This window comes from Peromyscus californicus, unplaced genomic scaffold, assembly GCF_007827085.1.
Source record: "Peromyscus californicus insignis strain IS unplaced genomic scaffold, ASM782708v3 Scaffold_7__1_contigs__length_154581171, whole genome shotgun sequence".
NCBI lineage: Eukaryota > Metazoa > Chordata > Mammalia > Rodentia > Cricetidae > Peromyscus > Peromyscus californicus.
Window position 1 is genome coordinate 134,696,896 of NW_026294595.1, and position 6,473 is coordinate 134,703,368.

Sequence of the window (6,473 nt, forward strand, 5' to 3'; positions counted from 1 at the left end):
ACAGTAAGTAAGGAATTTGTCATAACATGGAAAATTCACTTATGCCTGGAAATAAGCAAGATACGGAAAAATAGACTCATGGTGAACCTCCTGGGTGAACCTCCAGTGTGACAAATACCCTGCATATGAACCTCTCAGGATAGAAATGTTAATTTATCTGTGTCTAATGTATGGTGTCCCTCTCCCACTCTCTTCATTTTGCCAATATGGGTTATTTTTTAATAGAAGTATGAAAACACACTCATATGTGTGTGTGTGTGTGTGTGTGTGTGTGTGTGTGTGTGTGTGTGTGTGTGTATGTATGTATGTATGGATTGAGTGATGGTCCAGAGCCTTGACTAGGGTTCTTATGGAAAATCCCTATTCATTTTCAACTTGCCATCCCATCTGTGGTTCCCACCATTCCAGGAGGGCCCCCTCATTCTCATGAGCCTATCTCTTGCTGGATTGTCCATACTGAAGTGCCTGGAGCAAAGCATTAGAACATTCTTCCTCACAGGGAGCCACATCCCATGTGTTGTGTATTTTTCTGTCTCAGTGTTAGCCAATGAGGAATCATCTGTGGTTATTTGTCTGTAGAGCCAGAACCTGGCTTTACTTATTTCAAGGAAAATAAAGTCAACAGAGTTTTCCAAACATTGGAGCTAATGATGAAGTTGAGGTTCAAGCCTAACTGGCCACCTAACTTTGATCCATCTCGGGGAGTCACCAGACTCTACATATCACTGTTATCTTGCTCATAAAATAAGAATGTCTCAATGGCACCCAATAGGGCCCTTTTTCTGCCCATAGACTATATGAACACAAGCTCTGATGGAATTAAAATAAATGTGAACATGGAATATAGATGAAGAGTGTTAAGGTGCATGATAAACTCAGGCCCACCTATCTGGACAACCGGAGAAATAGTGAGAGGTTCAGGCTGGCACAAAATCGTCAGTGATATGACATTAGTGAGCTGTGAGCAGGTGTCCATGTTTCTGGCCTCCAGACTGGCCCAGCTGGACTCCGTCACAGATGGCTGCTGGGGCTTCCTATAGCATGTGAGTTGATCCTTAGGGAGGGAAGTTCTAGTAGCAGGTACATCAGGCCTCTTCCTGACAGATGAGGGAAGCAGGAAAATTGAACAGATTCTCTAAAAGAAAGTGGCATCCAAGAGACAAGATATCACGCGGCTGAGCACCCAGAAGACCCTTGAGCTCCCAGGAAGCTCAGAGAGTCTGAACAAAGATGAGGAGAAAGCAAGCGGCCAGCTGCACCACACTGTTCTCAGCACATAATTGACATTCCTGAAAGGAGAGGCAGAAAATTAATTTCACCCTGACTGTCACCCCTACACACACACTTAGGTCTCTCTCCTTCCTGCCCAGTCCCCAACCAGTGCAGATGAGGGACTGAGACTTGGGGGATGACAAATGGCCAAGTGGTCCAGAGGTGGGCACATTCCATCCCTCCCTCACAGTGCTAGACCCAAATGCCAGGGACAGTAGCAGGCATCAAGTACTAAATAAACGCCTGTCCGCTCCCAAACACAAGCATCCTTTTAGGTCTGCTTGCCTGAGCCCCACTTACTTGAAGGAACTTTTCCTGTCATCTCTAGCGCCGACCTGTTGTGAATCTACCCCACCCTTTATTATTCTTTGTTTCACATCCTAGACAGGTACACGAAAGGTAAGGGACATATGAAAAGCTTGTCTCATTGTTTAATTTCCTTTAAATATCATCTTCACTGGCTACTTTAGAATTAAAAAACTTCACACCTGAATTGGAGAGCAGAAAATTTCATGAGTCATACGGAGAGGGTGAGGAGTGAAGGAAACCTACTGATCATCCATTATCCTGTAAGTACTGTGCTTTGCATATACTGTTTCATTTACCCATGACAACTTCGTAAAGTGTTATACTCCTCATGTGACATACAAAGAAGCTGAGAATCGTGGAACTGACATCATTCACCAGGCATTGGTTTCTTTCTTTCTGCTCAGTGATGAATAAACTGGGGTAGCCTAGTGTCTTGCTACTGGAAGTGTGGTCCATGAGCACTGGCATCCTCTGGAAGTTTGTTAGAAATGCAGAATCTCAGGTCCCACTGAAGACCCACTGATCTAGAATCCTCGTTTTTAAGAAGTCCTTAGCATATTTGTGGTCTAAGATGTTCTGCTCTGGAGTGGAGGCTCTCTGTCTTCAGAGTACATCAGGTTTGCCTGGAAGTAAGCGTTTCTGACTCTTTAGATGGATGTTGGGAGCTCAAGAATTTGCACTTGAAGTATCTCTAGTCTAGGAACATCTCGAAGACCTTGAAGTATTTATGCTCTCTTATATTTAATGGGCATCTGTTGAGGACTGGCCGAGCTTTTCCCTATGACAGATGAGCCCTTGTGGATACAAACCTAAGAAGGAATTCCAGCTCATGTTACAGTGGAATGGAGCAGGGCACATGTGACAGCAATGGAGTCTAAATCATAGCTTCAGGGGACTCTAATGCCACTGATGCACTGAGAAGAGGGGGCAGGTAAGGTGAGCCAGGGGCTGAGCAGAGAACATACGTTGTTATAGAGATGTCGCTACAGACCCTTTTCTTGATGGCTCGTGAGGAGGCAATGCTGTGTGCCATGAGGCACCACAGACCCAGTGCTTAAAACTTCAATAAGATCCTCCCAAAATATTATGTCTTTTAAATGGATGGGCTCAGGAGACTTTTAGAAAACAAATGTACAGTGGAAATAAATGTGGTCATTAAATATCTGCAAAAAGTGCACAGGGTGGCTATCGAGTGTAACTCTACATGATGCATATGTAATTAGAGGTGTGCGTGTATTGTAAAACACTTTTGATGACGTGGGACTGGACCTTCAAAAATTAGAAACATACTGCCCACCAATCTCAAAGTGTCCAGAGAGGTCTTGGCCCCAGGAGGGCAGGACAGCATTAGCATTCCCTCAACTCTTACCCTGTAAGGACAACCCTGCTTTTCACTGCTTCTGCCTAAGAAAGTTTCCCCTCTGACAGGGTCCCTGGGGCCCACCATGACAGGACACCCTGGGGGCCTTTCTTACAGCTGACTTTAACATTTCCTCCTGGGTTTGGGCCTGCTGTTCTGATGACTGATGCTGTTTGTCAGTCACCAGCCAGGGGTCACTAGGAACGTTTGCCCAGGTGCTTGTCACAACCCAGGTATGGCCATAGGTGCTGACACCTTGTCACATTGTCACCACAACCTGATCTTATTGCCCTTTACATGTTGCTGCCCAAAGACACATCAGGAGACATTGGTGGCTGAGAAGGGACTGGTCCCTAGAGGTCAGATTCACTCCCTGCACATCAGCAGGAAGGTTATCCCAGAAAAGCAGGCAGTGGGGGGTTGGGCATCTGTAGAACACTAAAATCATGGGTATTGTGACAACAAGGATGACTGAGATATGAGAAAAGGCCAGGGAACAGCATTGTCCAGGAAGGAGCCTGAAGTTATACGGACAGTCCCCTTTCAGAAATCAGCTGTAGTTCACAGTGGAGTTCACAGTCCAAAATGAATGGGCATTTTGAAAATTAGAAATGTCGTCATTTAAGTATCTAAGCTTCTGTCAAATCAACTGGAAAAATGGAAAGAAGAGTATCTTCTAGAACTTTCCACAAATATTAAATGAAATAAAACATAAAAACTCTTTGCACAAATTTGTAAAGTAAAGCTTCAATCAATAGTGACTGTTAATGCTGCTTTTGTTTTATTTTAAATTTTGTACATTTATTTCATGTATGTGATATGTGCATGTGCACATATGGGCCACAGGATACTCATGAAGGTGAGAAGACAGCTTGCTGGAGTTGATTCTCTCCCTCCACCACTTAGGCTCTGGGGATTGAACTCAGGTCATCAGGCTTGGTAGCAAGCACACTTACCCACTGAGCCTCATTTTGCTCATTATAGCCAAAGATAATATACTGTTACACAAGTAAAAATGCCCCCCAAAAATATGAATTTGCACAGCCATTTGAAGCTGGTTTCTTTCCAAAAAGATTTTTTCTGATAAGAAGGTAAAACTTAAAAGTTTAATTCATAATTATGGGTATGTCTGCTTACATATAAAATATGTGTATTTTCTTACATAAACTTCAGGTTTGTAAAGAGCCAATCTATGATCAAGCTCATGGTTGGAGATGGGAAAAATCAGAAGTTTTGGTTTGCTTTGTTCATTTTGCTATGCAGCCCAGACTGCCTTGAACTCACAATCTTCCTGCCTTGGCCTCCTGAATTCTGGAAGCATAGGCATATGCCTCACTTGATAGGAAAATCTTAATGAAATACAGGAGAGGCCCAGGAGCTAGGTAGAACTAGAGTAAATAAGGATGTTCCCTACTGAAGAGTACCTTCTAATTGTCTAGTAGTGTGGATGTGTCTGTGTGTGTGTGTCTGTGTGTGGTATGTGTGTGTCTGTGTGTGTGGTGTGTGTGTGTGTCTGATATGTCTGTGTGTGTCTTGTGTGTGTCTGTATATGTGTGTCTGTGTGCCTCTGTGTGTGTCTATGTCTGTGTCTGTGTCTCTGTGTGTGTGTGTCTGTCTGTGTCTGTGTATGTGTGTTCCCTGCTTCATATTTCCCAGACTTTTCTCCACCACCTGTGGATTGTACAAAATGCAGATTCAAAATCCAGATGTCCAGTCTGAACCTCCTGGGAGGCAGGAAGATAGACATCCTCAACTCTGAAAGCAGTAAACCTAGCCCGAGATTCATGAACAGTGGAGGAAGAATTTGGTCATTTCAAGAATCAGGAGCTTACTTGTTCTGCTTCAAATACCTGACTTGGAGCCTTGCACATAGAAGGTCTAACAAATGGTTGTTGAATGAATAATGAGTCAGTCAATAAAGCACTCCATATATTCTACCAACCCAGAATATGAGTCCCCCTAAGAACAAAGGGCACTAATGGGACAGAGGTGTGATCGACACAAATGTTACTAATATTAATGACAAAGGAAGTTCCTCCTTTTTCAGAAAGACTGCTTTTCTTAACCAGTTCATGGACACTCAGAAGCCAGGAAGTCACTTGGCAAGGCTGGTGACTATTTGGACTCCAGGATTCTGCCCATCCAGGGCTGGACTGTGAGAGTACAGTAGCATGACAATGTAGTCACATCTCACCTGATCTGTGAGCCAGGGAAGGAGATTACAAAAGAAGGCTTGTAACTGTGACTACCTATCAAGTCTGAATGATTCTCCAACTGAACAAGACACAATAGCATGAATCCCATCTTCTTGACCAAGGGAATAAAGTGACCCATTTCAGCTCCTTCAGATACTCAGTGGTGCCAATGAATACCGGGTGTCTGACTCCACTTTGAGGGCCAGAAAAGATGATAATTTTCCTTTTCCTTCATCTTCTCAGCACAGGCATGAGCAAGCAGATCTCAACTGAAGAGAGAACCCAACTAAATATAGTACGTGCATATAAACTCCACACACACAGGGGTTAAAGCCACAAAAGATTTTTTTCGTAGGTTGTAGCACCTCTGATTCACCAGCTGGAATGACTGGACCAGTTTAGCTTGTTTATACACAAATGCAAAGCCATTAGGAAACCCCGGCTCTAACAGTTTTGATTTTGTCCTCAGTATCCATGTTCCAAAATGCTCTTCTTCAGAATTTCAAAATTGTGCAACAAATGTAAGGAGATAGGAAAAATAATAATGGCAATGCCGAAAAGGGAAACAGGGAGAAAGACAATATTTTTCAAATATTTTCCCAACTGTCATTTTAATAATAGCCTAACAACAAAGTATGCTAATTTTTCTCCACAGATACCTGTGAATGCAAATGTAAAACAAATAGTAATTAATGTCTCAGTGTGAAAATCAAGCAATAGGTATTAATTCTGTGTCAGCCCTGAGATTATGCATATTCAAAATCATGACCTGAGCTCAGAAGCAACAGTGGCTGTCAAAAAGAAAGGCTAACAAGAGGATTCTGAGGTTCGCAGAGTCCACACAGCCATTCTAAAAGGATCTGCCCCAGCTTCACAAAATACATGCACAAGCCAGACATGCTTTAAGAAACACAATCAACTCTTTTTATGTGCATGTATATATTTATGTCCTCTGTGTGTGCAGGTGTGTGTAGAGACCAGAAGTCCATACCAGGTGTCTTCTACTATGTCTCTTCACATTATTTTTTGATGCAAGGTCTTTCACTGAACCTGGAGCACACAGATTCAGTCTGACTGGCTGGTCAGTGATCCCCAGGGATCTTTCTGTCTCCACCTCCGCAGTGTTAGAATTACAAATACTCTGGTCCTCAAACTTGCATGGCAAGTTCTTTACCAACTAAGCCATCTTCCCAGCTCAAAACAAAAATCACTCCTAATGATATCTTTGTTTTGAAGCCAAGTGTCAAAGCTAGCAGGTATGACTGAACCTTCGACCCCAAAAGAGACCCTAGATCTTTGCTGATTAAAACAGCACATCTGTTTTATGAAATTGAAAA